This window comes from Catharus ustulatus, chromosome 2 (genome assembly GCF_009819885.2).
Source record: "Catharus ustulatus isolate bCatUst1 chromosome 2, bCatUst1.pri.v2, whole genome shotgun sequence".
Lineage (NCBI taxonomy): Eukaryota > Metazoa > Chordata > Aves > Passeriformes > Turdidae > Catharus > Catharus ustulatus.
The window spans coordinates 31014293-31029951 of record NC_046222.1 but is presented as its reverse complement, the minus strand read 5'-3'; the positions used below and the strand labels follow the sequence as shown (position 1 = coordinate 31029951).

Genomic DNA, 15659 nt, shown 5'->3' with positions numbered 1-15659 from the left:
ATTGCTTCATAAACAATCTAAATAAATATTTTGAATTATGTTATTTTAAAATTCAGTCGATCTAATTTCTTTTCCACGAGTGTATCTTTAGAATAGACTAGACAATTTCAATTGGAATAAACTTCGCTTCTGTCAGCATCCTAATGGAGGAATTGCACACATGATCTGCAGCACCTTTCCCAAGGAAAGCAAAGGAAGGAAATGCAGATTTGCAGATTTTGTCCATGTCACTCACTTACAGATAGGTCCCTGCAGAATAATAAAGAGCTTCAGTGTCATTGACTTTTTTTTTTTTAGCTAAATAGTCACAGGCTTCACATAGTATAAGGTCCCTCTATCTGGGTACCATTTTAGGAGAGCTGTGTATTATATTACATGTTTCTAGCTGCTGGTTCAAATTTCTAAAGTAGGATTTTTCTGATTACAAGCTAAAGTTTGACTTTTCAGCTCCACTGAATCCCCCACCAAATCTGCTGACTCCGCCAGGCAGACTGATGTTTTAGTGGATTTGTTAATGTTCAAGCTACATTCTTACCATTCTTTTCTCACAGGAAAATATCTGTAAATAACTCTGTCTAAAATTTCTTACTCTGCTGGGTTTCCTGTCACTCTCAGGAAGTTTAGTGCCTTCTTTATTTTGAGTGTTAGTATATCTCCAAGAATAACTAACTGAGGGTATGATGATGGATCAGTGCCATTTGGGTAAAGAAGCATATGTTGAAATGTACTATTCCTACCTTGTTTTAAAGGTACATAGTATCACTTTATCTTTGCATGTATTAAGGGAGATTTTTATTTCTATGTTTTAATCTTACAGTAGGATTATTGTAACACTAGTTTCTTCCTTTGTTTCCTGCATGAGTCATTGGTTCTATTAAGGTTTAGTGATTGAGTCTCACCCAAAAGCCTTTCTCCCCCCGTACCTCTCCAGTTCTAATTTTTCAACCACAAAAGTCAGTATCAAAAATTACATGTATTGTATCAAGAATGAGGAGTCCAGTTTGACTAGGAAAAAAATTGCAGAGCTGTTACTGAGTATAAAAGCTAGTTGTAGCCTTGAAAATTAAAGTTTTCTCCCCTTCAAGACAATTGCACAAACTTATTTAGTCTAATTTCTAGTCTTTTGTCTCATCCCCAAAACCACTCTTTGTCGTTTCTTTTGATTCGAAATAGATGCCCTAATGAACTCTATCAATAGAGCTGCATTTAGGCCAAGATTTTTGAATTTTTGCACTTACAGAATAAAGACTTGAATATCTTTCCCATTTTTTTATACTAAAAGATTTTGTAACAAGATTGTGGATAATTGACAGTTTTAGAAATTAACCTTAAGTGTGAATCTCAGAACTATAAAGCAGTCAAATTTCAAAAGTTATTACTCTTTGTCTGGACCACTGCCAATCCTTGTTGTACTTGGGAGGTGAGGTTTCTATGTTTTTCTGAAGAGTTCTTTTGACACTTTGTCTCAAAAAGCCCCAAATCATCTATTTGTTACCCAGTTTCAAAAACTCGATACAACATCTGAGAAGTGCTAGGTAGTTCTTCAGGGTCATTATCTTGAATACCTGCTGTCTTTTTGTGACTTTTCAGTCCTTCTAAGGATTGCTGTGGGAATCAGTCAAAAAACTGCTGAGGACCTTTTGCAGCACTGTGCTGGGGTGAGGACAAAATGGGTTCAACAGGGTTAAGCAATGCCTAGGTTTGAGAGAGTTGTGTTGCTCCAGGTTTTAGCTGCAGCGTGGCAGCGTTCTGGCTTGTGTCAGGAGTGTGGTTGGAACACAAGTGTAGGAAGCTGTGCATAATCTGTGCTCTGAGCACATGAGGAGTCTCCTTCCCCACAGCTGAGTGCCTGAGCTGTATGAAAGCTTTACCACATTCCTCAGCTCTTAAGAGTGGAACTTTCTGTGTTGGGATACCTATAGCCGATGGAAGCCCTGAGCATGGAAAACCAAGGTCATCTTACAAACACCTCAGGAATTTCAGGATCTTTAGGTTTTCTGCTCTCAGTAGACAAGCCTGGAGGTTAGTCTGCTCTATGTCGAGGGGAATGTGTTGCAATTGTACACTCTCCTGTAGGAGGTAGGCAATTATATGCAAGAATGACACAGTAACAGGTATTACAAGCAGGAGCATTTTTAAGGTAAGTTCTTTTTTCTCTGGTTGGCTGGCAGTTTGGACTTAATTGGAACTTATTTTATTATTCTGATAATTTATATTGAATTTAAAGGCATTGTGCTGGCTGATAGGAGTATATTAAATGTAGCAAATCTTCTGCAGGGTGGTGTATAATACAAGGCATTTTCAAAAGCTGGCAGACTTTGTACAGGCCAAATTATCATGCAAAATGTCTGAGCATATGATTTATGCCAAGGGTGCTGTAAGATTGCATAAATTTAAGACTTTTATTCTCAACTATTGCATTCATACACTAAAATAATTATAGGGTGCTGACGATGCAGCACCATTTAAGAAAATGAATGACTTAATTTTACTTAAGTCTATTGTTAAAGACAAAACCATGCTGCTGTATTAAAAAAAGAGAGAAGAAAAGCCTTACACAAGATGATGAAGTGCTGTCAAGTCATAGATCATAACACTGCAACTGGGAGTTGCTCTCTGTAGAGGAATTGTATTGGTTTTATATTCTTTATTTTAAAGTGTCCTTACGTGATCAGACAGTTCATACAAATGTTAAAATTTGGTGAGACCTCTGTCGCTGTTAAACTTTCATATTGACTGTCTAAGTTGGATCTGAACTGACTCACTGCTAAACCTACTATAATTATTTATAATCATTGTCTTTGAGTGAGGATATCATTATTTCTGGCACAAAGTTGCTCAGCAGTGGAAAATTACTAGGTCTTTTGTGTACACAGAGTACCACAGTGGTACCACCTGATGGTTGGCACTTGGGTGTGAGCACCTACAGCATCAAACTGAACCAAAGACTGTTTGCTTGACCATGTCCTATTTGGAAACCCACTTCCTGTGTGAATGTGGGCATTGTTTGTGCTGTAGGAATCCTGACTATCTTCTGGTTGAAGGTAGGAGAGCTTGTCCGTCCACTGAGGCATGGGGTTTGTGAGACATGCAGGGGAAGGAAGAACTTGACAGGCTGTTGGCACAGAAACTGTCACTTCTCTTGTCCTTACCCTTACAAACAGATTGGCTTTTCCAGCAAAGTACTTGACTTTCCTTATGTGACAGACCAGATGAAAAATATGAATGAACTGTGGAAAAGACTTGAGGAAAAGATTAAAAATTCCCCAAGTTACATCTGCTATTTAGAACAGGCTGAAGATGTAACTGAACCAAAGAGCTTGGATAGGCAGTGATAGGACAAAGAAATGATGCTGAGAGAGATGGCCCATGTCAAGCCCAGATGTGACAAACTGAGAAGCAGCAGCCATCACTCAGCAGTGCTGTGGCTTGCCAGGTCCTAATCCTCATTAATTACCTGTTAGTAGCTACAGCTGTGTGACACTTTGATATAAGGCTGGGTTTGGTGTCCCAAGTGGAAGCAATGGAGCTGCAGAGGAGGAAGCATAAGGCAGGGTGGATGTACAGATGTTTTGATGTACCATTTCTTGACTCCCTGTATAACTCCCTTGCATAAGCACCCTGAGAGCAAGACAGGATTACAGTGCATCACAAGCAGTTGCCCCTTCAGCTGCTTCTCACTCACCATCAACATTGAAATGGGAAAAAGTGCAGTGGGAGAGCAGTAATAAATGACTGATGCTATTTGCTAGCAATTCTTTCCAGATCAGTGTGACGCTGACAATTCAAGTCCCGGTTGTGCTAGAAGTTTTTGATAAGAGCTCCGACATTTAATATTTGAGGTGACCTTCCTAGTTTAAGTTGTGATATGTGTATCTTAACAATTTTTATATTTTTTTGCTTCCCATCAATTCCCTGGTTTATTTATCATACATACAATTCTGAGCACTCTAATTTTTTTAAAGTAATCTTAAAGTATTTATCTATAGCAGTATTTATGTGTCAGAACAGAGTGGTGTTGATATAAACTGATACACTGGTGCTCTGTTTTCCCAGCCCTCCAGAAGATTGCTGGTCAGCAATATCTACTGTGAAATATAGAACCTTCAGGTGATGTAAGTGAGGTGTGTAGACTTAAAGGCTTTTGTGGAACTGTGGTGGATTTTCCCAAGATAAATTTAATTCCAACTCTGATAAAACAAGTGAAAGAACTGCAAAAAGTTGGCAGTTGCAAGAGTGACCTTTAGTAGAGTGACTTCTAAAGAAGGAAGAATCAGCAGCTTCACTTTTTTTCTCTCATCTGTGCTGCTTAAAGAAAGTTTGGAGGATTATTTCCATGTTTTTGCCACTTATAACAATAGAAACTCAGATCTGGCTAAACATCAAAAGATGTTTTGAGTAATTGGACAGTAGTGGCATCACAGCTTTCAAATTAATTTTGAAATAGCTCATTACTTGAAGATACATATCTTTTTTTTTTTTTTTTAATGTAATTCAAGCACTTTCTGAGTTCATTGAGAATTTTTAAGGATGGAAGAACCACTAGTCCGCAGTCCACAGAATTGCCTATTTTCAGAATACAGTGAAAAGCAAACTTTATCGTTCTGCTGTATTAAATACATCCAAAAGTCCAAAACCTGTTGAGAAAAATGTTTTTGGGTTTTTTTGGGTTTTTGGTAGTGTGGTTTTAATTCCCAGTTTTATAATAAGTTAAATAAAATGGAACTTATCTGGATTAATCTTTTTTCCTCTAATTGTTAATTTAGTTGTTATTCTCTGGGAAAAATAGATTTGGTCTTAGTTTCGGTGTTAGTTTTGGCTGGGAGAGTGGGAAATAGGAAAATGGTTTTACTGCTTCTCATCAAATAATGAATGGTCCACTGATTAAGAATTTCAATTTCCATGTGTTTTGCATTATGTTAAAGCCTCAAAAACTACTTATTAACTGGTGTAATATTTAATTTAGGATTATGTAAAATTGGATGTGGTTTGAAATCTGGAAATAAATTAAAACTGTAAGAATTTGTTATATGGTTATGTAAGGCTACATTAATTGTGCTGGAGGCTTAAAGAATAGTGTTTCTAAAAGCATGCTTTGCATATAAAATTAGCATTAGGGCAAAGAATCTATTATATATTGAAGTTTATTTGTTAGTCACTGTGTTGAGTATAAAATTGGAACTTATCAAGGTCTGGGATATTTTTAGTTGGGAAGAAACCAAGCTATTTTTTCTCATTTTTTAAAAAATTTATTTGTTAGTCTATAACTTCATGTAAGGTTGTGTTGGGGTTGAGCCCCAACCATCAACTAAGTCCCACGCAGCAGCTTCCTCCCTGTGGGATGGTGAAGAGAATGGGAAGTGTAAAAGACAGAAAATTCATGGGTTGTGATAAAGACAGTTTAATAGGGAAAGCAGAATCTGAGCACTCAAGCAAAGCAAAACAAGGAATCATTCACTGTGAGGTTATAAACCTCTGGTGCTTTTGACGCACCCTTCGTGCCAGATTATCTCCAAATGATTAAAGCAGCTAATAGTTGCTAAAAAGGTTATTTATTGTAAAAGTGCATCAGTCCTCAAAAGCACAGTCATAGACATTAAACTCCATGTTAAGTTTTAGCATAAAGTCCCAAATAGAAGCAGGAGCCATCCCCAGGAGTCCTGGAGAGGGCTGGTGTTGCTGCTGGAGCTCCTGTCTTCTTCTCAGGTGTTGAAAATGCTGGCAGGCAAAGCAATAGCAAAGCAAAATAGAACTCAATGGCAAAACAATGGCAAAAAGCACAAACTCTCCCTAATACAAAATCTTATATAGGATTTTTCCAACAAGCTAACACGTAAACTTGGATCACTACCTCTTAACCTATTAGAATTCTAATTTCTTAACACGTTAGGATAAGTATAAACTACGTATACAATCTGTCTTGTTCTATCTGAAAAATATAAGCAATATTCTTACTGGAGTTCTATTACGTCTAAGTACTGTCTCAAACTGAGCTTCTGGAGCCTCTACTGAAAACAATAGTATGTTTTTAATCCTTCACTAGAACTTGTTCTTCTACTCTGGTATCTGCACCTTTTACTTACTAAAAGCACTACAGCTCACACTAAAACTTACTGACTTACTGACTTACTTACTTATCCTAAAACTCAAACTCACATCTAAGCTTATACTCAAACTTATTCTTTTACCTAAACTCCCATTCTGTGTGTGGGTGGCTTAACATGCTTCAATCCATCTAAGGACTTTAATTGCATTCCTGCACTCTGGCTTCTGCCTGAAGGATTCAGGCAGGCTCTTGTCTCACTGACTCCAACAATTTACCACTTCCCATGGGCAGGCAGGTCCTCTGCCATCCCCACGACAGTGAGGCACCATCACAGATAACGGTGACCTGGCAAGGCAAGTGCCATCACTCTGAATATTCCTGCCTTCTTTCTTCTTCCCTGAGCTCTACATACTAAGCAGGACATCATATGGTCTGGGAGATCCCTTAGGTCAGTTGGGGTCAGCTATCCTGGCTGTGTTCGCTCCCAAGTTCTTGTCTACCCACAGCCTCCTTGCTGGTGGGGTGGGGTGAGGAGCAGAAAAAGCCTTAATGCTGTGCAAGCGCTGCTTAGCAATTAAAACCAACAAAAAAACTCTGTGTTATCAGCACTGTTTCCAGCACAAATCCCATACCAGCCCCACACCAGCCACTGTGAAGAAAATTAATGATACTCCAGCCAAAACCAGCACAGGTGGTGATGAAACAGAACTAGTTCTTTAAGCTGCAGTGAGAACAGTAGCTTCTCAGAAAATACTGCTACTGTCAAAGGTGATATCACCCAGTTCTGTTCTACACTTTATTTAACTTGAATATGTCTGTCTGATTAAAAACACTTTAATAGCATGACAATTTTTAGATCTTAGAAGTTGTCATAACTTGGAATTTTTAATAATTTCATTTGAGGTGAAAATATGCTTTAAACTTGCAGATATATCTGGTTATCTCATTTACTTTAAGCACTGAGATACAAGGTAGTCATTGTTCATAACCAGCATGGGTTCACATGGGGAAAGTCCTGCTTAACCAACTTAACTTCCTTTTATGACAAGGTTACCCACCTAGTTGACCAAAGGAAGCTTTTTTTTTTTTTGTTATTTTGTCAAAGCTTTAGCTACTGTCTCTCACAGTGGCTTTCTGAATAAACTACTCATCACATATCTAGACAAGTTCATAGGACATGGAGTGAGCAATGGGCTGTTGGTGGGGCCCAGGGCGTTGTAATGAATGGGGTTACATCAGCCTGGTGGTCAGTCACCAGTAGAGTTCCCCATGACTCAGTTTTAGGGCCAGTGCTCTTTAATGTCTTCATAAATTATCTGGACACTGGAATCAAATGTACCTTAAGAAAGTTTGCTGATGAGGAGGAGCTGTGGGCACCCTCAAGGACAGAGAAGCCTTACAGAGAGATTTGGATAGTCTGGAGAGCAACCATATGAAATTTAGCAAGGGAAAGTGCCACATTCTTCACCTGGGATGGGACAATCCTGATTGTCTTTTGGTCACTAGTGGATACATTGTGTCACTAGGACACAATGAAATGAAATGAAATTAAATTAAATGAAGCTACATCGGGGAAGTTCAGCTTGGATGTTAGGAAAAGGTTCTTCACTGAGAAGGTTGTCAGTCACAGGAACAGGCTCCCCAGGGAAGTGGTTGCAGCATCAGACCTGTCAGAGTTAAGGAGCATCTGGCCAAGGCTCTTACTCATAGGGTCCAGTTTTAGGCAGTCCTGTGAGGAACAGGGTGTTGGACTTGCTCATCCTTATGAGGCTCTTCCAACTTGAGAAACTCTGTGATTCTGTGATTCATTCCTTTACCTGCTATGTGGAAAATTACATGACTCTTGCTTAAAATGCAGCAACCACCTGCCAAGTTGTTCACAGAATTTTAAAGAATTCATTTGCCTTCCGTTACTGTGCACACCTTTGCTTTTTTCAGTTTTTGATTTTAAAATGTGGCTGTCTGCATTCAGCCTTTTGCATTTGAAAGATTAACAAAGATTCAGGATAATGTTAATTCCTGCAAGGTCTGGTGTAAAAGTGCTAAAATACACTTTTTACTGCTCTGTGAGGCTTTTGGAGAGTCTGGTTTCCCATTAGGGTTTCAGTTTCAGAATGGAAAAGACACGTGTAGCAAGCAGTCTCTGCATTGCTGTGCTGCAGCAGAATCCCATAACGTGAGGTATCTGCCTGTAATTCAAAACTTCAAGAGGGATCCAGCTGAAGCAACAAAGGTCCCACTTTTGGCATTTGTGCAGCAGCTGCCTGGGCATTGTGCCATTCATCAGAGGCAATACACACTCCCTCTCAATCCTACTGTGATTCCCTTCCTCCCTCCTATTTCAAATGCTTTCATGGAGCTGAGCAGTGTGAACTTTCATCAGAGAAGGTGAAAGTGGTGTTACTCATTCTGAACATGCTGGAATTGTTTTCCCAAGTTCAAGTCCCGCTGAAGGTTTATTCCTGTTTTTCTCCTCACATTTGCTCCCTTTTAGCCCTACAGTTGACTTGCTCTTTGGTGTAATTACATGAAAAATGCTGAGAGCCTTTTCCAGGCAAAGAAAATTAATGTCCTTCTACACTGAGCTGCACCACATTCCCAGTAGTCTGGTTATGTTCGATCCTTTGCAAAAGAAGACCATAAAAGACAAGCAGCTTTGATCCATCTCAGTTACAATTGCCATGATTATCCCATCCTTGGAGTCAATGTGGTGTTTTTTCAGCAATAGTCGGTACAGTTTCTGAATGTGGAACTTAATTTTCATTGTTACATGATATAAATGATGGTTGAGAAGATTTTGATTACATCATTTTGTAAGAAGCTGTAGCTGAATACATAAATATCATCTATTTGTCTTCTGGAAAAAAATTGAAATAAACCCAAAACTTTGTCATCATGAAATAAACCTAAGGAACCTCTGCACAAGAGCAGCTGTGAAAGGGAATACTGGATGGGTGGTCTCTCCATCAGGGAATCTCTCTCTCAGTCTCTCCCCCTCTCCCCACCCCTTGCTCATGCAAGCAGTCTGGTGAGTATTTAGATAACCTCCTACAGGATAAACCAACTTTATATTTTAATAAATTTTGTGGTAAGATTGTTGTGTTTAAAGCTTGTTTCAGCTGTATCACGTGATCTTGTTGGCTGTGTACTGGAGTAAGAGTCTGCTGTGATAAAATAGATGTGGAAGTAATGCTGATTATGAGCAACTCTAAGTAATGGTGATTGAAAGAGCCTCTTTGAGTCATCCCTTCCCAAGAGAAGATTCTACACACAGAACCTTAAAGATAGTGCTCTGAATTGCTCGCAAACCCTTCAAGTTGTAGAGCCTGCCTTTTGACCTTCCCCTTAAACCCATCCTTCCACAGAGTTCGAGGGAAAAAATTCCAGGAGGATGGATGACATGTAATAATCTATAAGTTTCTCCATGTCCATATTGCAGTTTGCACCCAGTTGAGGTGGTAAGGTCTGAAAGCTGTTGCCAGCTGATAACTTTCTGGTGGGCTGTGAGAAATGAGCTCCCAACCAGGACTTAGAGAGTAGAGACTCACTGTGGAGGAGAAGTGCAGTTTTGCTGCCTAGTACCTATTTGCAGTGTCAGCAGAGGTGCTGATGCAGAAAGAGACCCAGGAGACTGAATTCCTTTGGACTTACGTGGCCCAAAAATAACCATGTGTGTTTCAGAGAGGACTGTAATGCATTACAAGTAGACTTTGTACAAACACTACAATTTTATTTTCACATAACAAGGTGTTAAAAGCAAATATAATAATAAGAATAAACTATACTGGGTTTGCATACTAAGTAGTAAAGAAACAGTAATGCTGAGGCTGCCAAATTTTAGCACAGGCAAGAATCTAAAAGCAAAGGGAGCTTGTGGTAGCTGCTGTGACACCAGGGAAAAGACAACCTTGGCACAGGCTGCCTGAGAAAGGTGCAGAGCTTCTAGCCATGGAGGCTTTTAGGAACATGTATTGTGCAAAATACTTAGATGGAGAGCACAGCCCTGGACAGTGAGTAGGTATTTCTGCAATTATTGTGAGGTCTGGCAGACATGAGATGTTTCCCACAGAACTGTGAGAGATATTCTTTTCTTTTTTTTTTTTCCCTCTGCTGGTCTCTTGGGAAACAGTTACAGGCCATCTCCTCTGTTTCCCAGCTGTGGCTGTGGCATGTAGCATCTGGCAGAGCTGGAACTGGGATACAGCTTCCTGCTGAGCAGATGTCTGTATATGTTGATACTGCTTTTGGAGGGATGGGTATACTAAATGAGTGGTTGAGCTTTGCTTAGCTGTGTGTCTGATTCCGTGAAAGTTAAGGGAGCAATGGGATTAAGGTGCATGACTGGTCGATTGCTTTATGTGGATTCAGTGTGAAGCCACTTTTCCAGTTCCCTAACGTGCCATCCCATTGTCTTCAAGGGTAGTGCGCTACACCATCCAACCAAGGAGTGCCTATTTTGCTTTATCCTCGTTATTAAGTTGCAGTTGATGTGTGCTGTTCAAACACTGCTCTGAAGACAGCTTACACTGGCATTACTGTGATGATATTGGAATGCTTCATAAAATTTTAGGACTTAATTTTTCAGAGCACCTGGTTGAGGGAAAGTGAACGGTTGCCATTTCTCCATTATAATGCATGTGAGTTGGACACAGGGAAGTTTAGAAAGCTTTTCATTTCTGACTGCCCAGTTTTAGACCCTAGGTTTTTTAGGACACTTTGTGTTAAATTACAGCCTGTGTTTATGGTGCAGGTCCCACTGTAGTTTTAAGTGCATGGCCATTCTGCCTGCAGAGCAACCTTGGTCTGAAGAAAAACAACTAAGATCCAAGGAATGTGATTAGTAGGAGCATGACTATGTGAGGAATTTTACTGTGCATTGCAAAAAAACCTCTTTGGTAAATGCAAGGATCTTGTTGGATTTCAGGGACAGGAGTTGAGTGGCTTGACATTCAGAGCGTTGTTCCTAACCTTCTCCCTTGCAGGACCTGTTATATGATTAGGTCCTTCCATAAAGGAAGCAACTTCTAACTGTGAATTATTTCCTTAAATACTTTCCATTTTTTGTGGTGGTGTTCACCTGGACTAGTGTTCTTGCGCACACATAAGCAAGAGAATATGGAAAAAGTGTGAGTTATTCATTAATGTTCTAACATCCTGTTCTTATCAGAGCTGAGCTCTCTAGGCTTCAAATGTGAAAGATCATATCCAATTATGAGAACAACAGGTCCTTACATGGGCAGCATGATTCCCATTTTCTGCAAATGGAAATGGAAAACTGCAATTCTGTTGTCGGTGGAGTGGGAGAACTGGGGAGATACATCAGTGTTCCTATGATGCATGTACAGCCTGAATGCTCATAACTCATTCAAGGATGTGACCTTCAAAACAGTTTTGCACTTGACTATGCAAAGTTTGTTTTGCTTCGTTTTACTTTTGCAACAGGGCTACATATAGGAATAGATTTTTAAAAATGAGTTCACCTCAAAATCTGTAATTCCTGTCAATGTGTATTGAGGTAAGTTCTCTTTGTGAAAGAGCTGTAGAGTGCTGATTGTCTTTGTGTGCTGAAAGTAAGGCTATTCAGCTCTGAGATCTCTTAAGAGTCTGAGGCTAAACCAGGAGCTTTAGTGCTATTTACTCTTCTGTCTTGAAGAATTAATGGTCATTTTTCACTGTAGCTATTTTTTTAAAATCAGTTTTTGCTGTGCCCTTTTCTTCTGATATTTTATGTGCTGTATCTTTCAGTCTAAGGCTATGAGGTGCCTTCCAGACTCCCTTATAAAATTTCAGGACTTGCCTTAGTGTTTCCTTTCCTCTTTTAGACTAAAGTGCTTGTTCATTCTGTCCCCTTCCTCCCCACCCCCACTTCCCCGGTTTCCCACTGCTATCTCAGGATGCAGTGCTCCTGTTGCTTTGATATGCTTGGGCTTACACTTTCTATTTGAGCTGAGCTCCCTGTCATGGGATAGTTACAGGCCACATTCCTGTGCTGGAAATAGATACTTTTTGCATAACCTGCTTCCTTATACCCTTTAGCATCTAAGGCCTCTGGTGAAGCACTGTCTCCACTACCATAGATGGAGCAGCACAGGAATCATCAGAAGCTGAGGAAGGCGACGGGGAGAATGAAAAAGCTGTTAGGGTTCTAAGAGGTGGAAGTTCGGAGTGTCTGTTGGTTGTGAGATAACTTCACTGTATTGTTATTTTAATTTAAACTAAATAAAGAACCCATCTTTTTCTTGTTAGATACAGATATAGAAAAACCCCAAATACCTTATGAGAATGACTTAATGCACAAGCACTTACAGCCACTTTATTCTACTCTGTGCCCTTAATAGGAAATTATTCAGCAACTTCTGCTTCTGATTTTGCCAAAAGATGTCTTCTCAAGACCTGAGCAGCAAAACTGAAATATTGCACAGAATGTGTTCTAGTACAGTAATTTCATGACCATAAGGCACACCGGACTATAAGGCGCACCCCCTGGGAGTCGGTAAAATTCGCAACTTTGTAGATCAGATAAGGCGCACTGGACTATAGGGCGCACTTTTTTTTTGCAGCGAGGCTCCGCCCCCAGCTCCCCCCAGGCGGTTGCTGGCCGAGGCCCCGCCTCAACCCGGCAGCCATGGGCCCCCAGGCCCACCTCCACCCGGCTACCGTGGCATTGCCGGCTCCCCCCACGGCTCACAGCTCACACTTCCAGGGTGGGCAAAGTTTCCTGTGAGAGCTCTGGCAATTTGCTGGACATTTCTTTGCTACCCATGAAATGGGAGGGATAACAGGCAGTGTCATGCTACCCAAAAATATCCAGGAGGTGTATCTTCCAGAATGGACACATTTAGATTGTGGTTGCACAGCTCTTGAAACTGACCTCAAATTGGGGTTGCTGTGATCCAGCCTTTTTTCCCTGAGCATGTTTTCTTTCCTCAATGCACTAGTACCTTCAGGAGCTGCCCTGGTGTTTTTTTTCACAGGATTTGTGGTCAACTCATTTTCTTGAAGGGTCTCATTGAATAGGTACAAATACCAACACCTGGGAAGGGCAGGATGCTGCAAGGAGTGGGAAGACCAGAGGAACTTAGGACTTTGTATTTACAATTTACATTAAGTTGCCAAAACGCTACAACCTAGAAGGAGACTGCAGACATAAGATGTTGAATAAATAGCTATGTACGGGACAGGACAGAGATACCTTATTCTCCACAGGTTTGGTGTGTGGGTCGTCTTTACTTGAAAGCTGGTAAAGAGTGGTATCTTAAAATAAGATTCTAGAGTTTTCTCCAGTCTACCCTTGTTGTAATGACAAATGCTCATCCTCCACCCACAGTCTATACTCAGTTCCAGTGTTTCTTGTTCTTGAATGTGCCTCCCTGTGCTAAGTCTCCTCCAGTTGCTCTGCTCATAATGTTGTTGAACTCCAAACTGGTTCTTCCTTTGCCTTTAGGCCTTTTTTCTCTTGCAGGGCAAACCCAGTTCTCTTTCATGTTTTTCTTAATGTGTAGGAGGTCACTTCCCCCTCTCTCTTTCTTCTCCAAGGCACTGCAGGAGAGCAGGTTTAGATTAGATATAAAGACGATACTCTTTTCTGTGAGGATGATGAGGCACTGGTGCAGGTTGCCCAGAGAAGCCGTGAATGCTCCATCCCAGGAATTGTTCAAGGCCAAGTTGGACAGGGCTTTGAGCAACCTGATCTAGTGGAAGATGTCCCTGCCCATGACAGGGGGGTGAAACTAGATGATCTTTAATGTCCCTTCCAACCTCAAACCATTTTGTGATTATGTGAAGTTCAACCCCCATCACCAAACAAAAAAACCCAACAGGAAGGGAGGAATTTAAAATACTTGATTTGACTTGGTCTTTGAAATTTTGTAGCAAGTCCTTCTAAAAGCATGGGAAAGTGTGTTGATAAGCCAGTGCCTCACTGAAGAGTATCTCATAAGGAACATAAAATATATCTCATAAGGAACAAATCACTAGAAAAATAACTGGGGTTGTACATTTATTTCCTTAGTGTCCCTGCTGGCAGCAGACAACAAAATACTTCCATTCATATTTAACATTATTAATTTATATGTAATACATGTGTGTATATATATACGGACACCATAACTTCAGTGTAGGACAGGATATGAATTTTTATGAGCAAGTTCTAAATTTTAAAGTCTGTGTTTAACAAAAGACTTAGATTGTTTTTATCAAAAGTTGCAGGATGTTCATAATAACCTGTATGCCCTGCCCCTGTTTCCCTTGACTGATTTTGTGGGAGAAATAAGTGCAGTGGTTAAGCACAGTGCAGGCTTGGATTCATTCATGCCAAATTTCAGAGGATACTGTTAGGTTATGTGATAAAAGGGTCATAAACATAAAGGTGCAGCAGTTGAGAGAACCCAACCAACCCAAAGTACTGCAGAGGGAGCACCATGACCTGACTTCTCCCCAGACTGTCACAGGAGAGGGGTCAGCCTATGGTATGGTTGTAAAACCTGTCAAGATGAGTGAACATGAGGGGCTGTTCAGTTCATTTGCAGTCATCCCTGGCATGAAATTTAACAATAACAAGCGCCAGATCCTGCACCTGGGATGGAGTAACTGCAGGCACAGATAAAATCTGGGAGAGGAGTCTGGGGAGTCCCTGCAGGGAGGACCCTGGGGGTACTGGTGGGCAGCAGCTCAGTGAGTCAGCAGGGTGTGTCCGGGCAGCCCAGAGGGCACAAACCCTGTCCTGGGGGGCATCAAACAGGGCAGCACAGCCGGGCAGAGCGGGGATCATCCACTGCGCTCAGTGCTGGTGCAGCCTCACCCAGAGTGAGGGCAGCACTTCTGGGCACCACCACTTCAGAGGGGAGGAAAAGTCTTTGAATGTGTGCAGAGAAGGGCAACAAAGCTGTGGAAGGGCTGGAAGGTGTGTCCTGGGAGTAGTGGCTGAGGGCTCTGGGTTTGTGCAGTTCGGAGAAAAGAGAAGTTGAGAGGTGACTCCCTTGTCTCTGCTGCTCCGGAGGAGAGGAAATGGAGAGGGCGATGCTGATCCCTTCTCCCTGGCATCCTATGATAGTACAAGAGGGAATGTTTAAAAGCTACATTAGAGGAGGTTTAGACTTGTCATCAAGAAGCATTTCTTCCCTAAGAGAGTGGCCTGACACTTAAACAGGCTTCCTAGAGAGGGCGTTGATATCCTAAGCTTCTCAGTGTTTAAGGGGCATTTGGACCATGAGCTTAATAACATTCTTTAACTTTTGGTCAAGCCCTGAAGTGGTCAGGCAGTTGGATTAGGTGATTGCCAAAGGGTCCTTCTGAGTGAAATTATCCTTTTCTAGTCTAGTCTAGTCTAGTCTATCCTTGCCTCTCCTTGTCTCGTTCCATTCCTGGGTCATACCCTGTGTGTAATCACTGCAGTTCATCTTATATTCTTATTCTGTTTCTGACTGTGGTTGAGGTGCTACTTTTTCTCTGTGGATGCATTGAGTCTAAGTGCCAGGAAGTAGAGCCAGGGCCAGGGATCACAACACAAACCACAGGAGGGGTTTTGTAGGCCTCATGGGTTATCACTCCTGGTCCAGCAAGAGTGGACGCCAGGGCCCTGATGAGCATCTAAGGCCAGCAATTGGAGGGATCC

At 41.1% G+C, this 15659-nt stretch overlaps 1 protein-coding gene across 6 annotated transcripts in view; it reads left to right on the top strand.

Annotated features, from left to right (window-relative positions):
- The window catches only part of TSPAN9 (tetraspanin 9), a 181698-nt gene that overhangs the window by 43534 nt on the left and 122505 nt on the right, over nucleotides 1-15659 (top strand). The gene's annotated exons all lie outside the window — the stretch shown is intronic.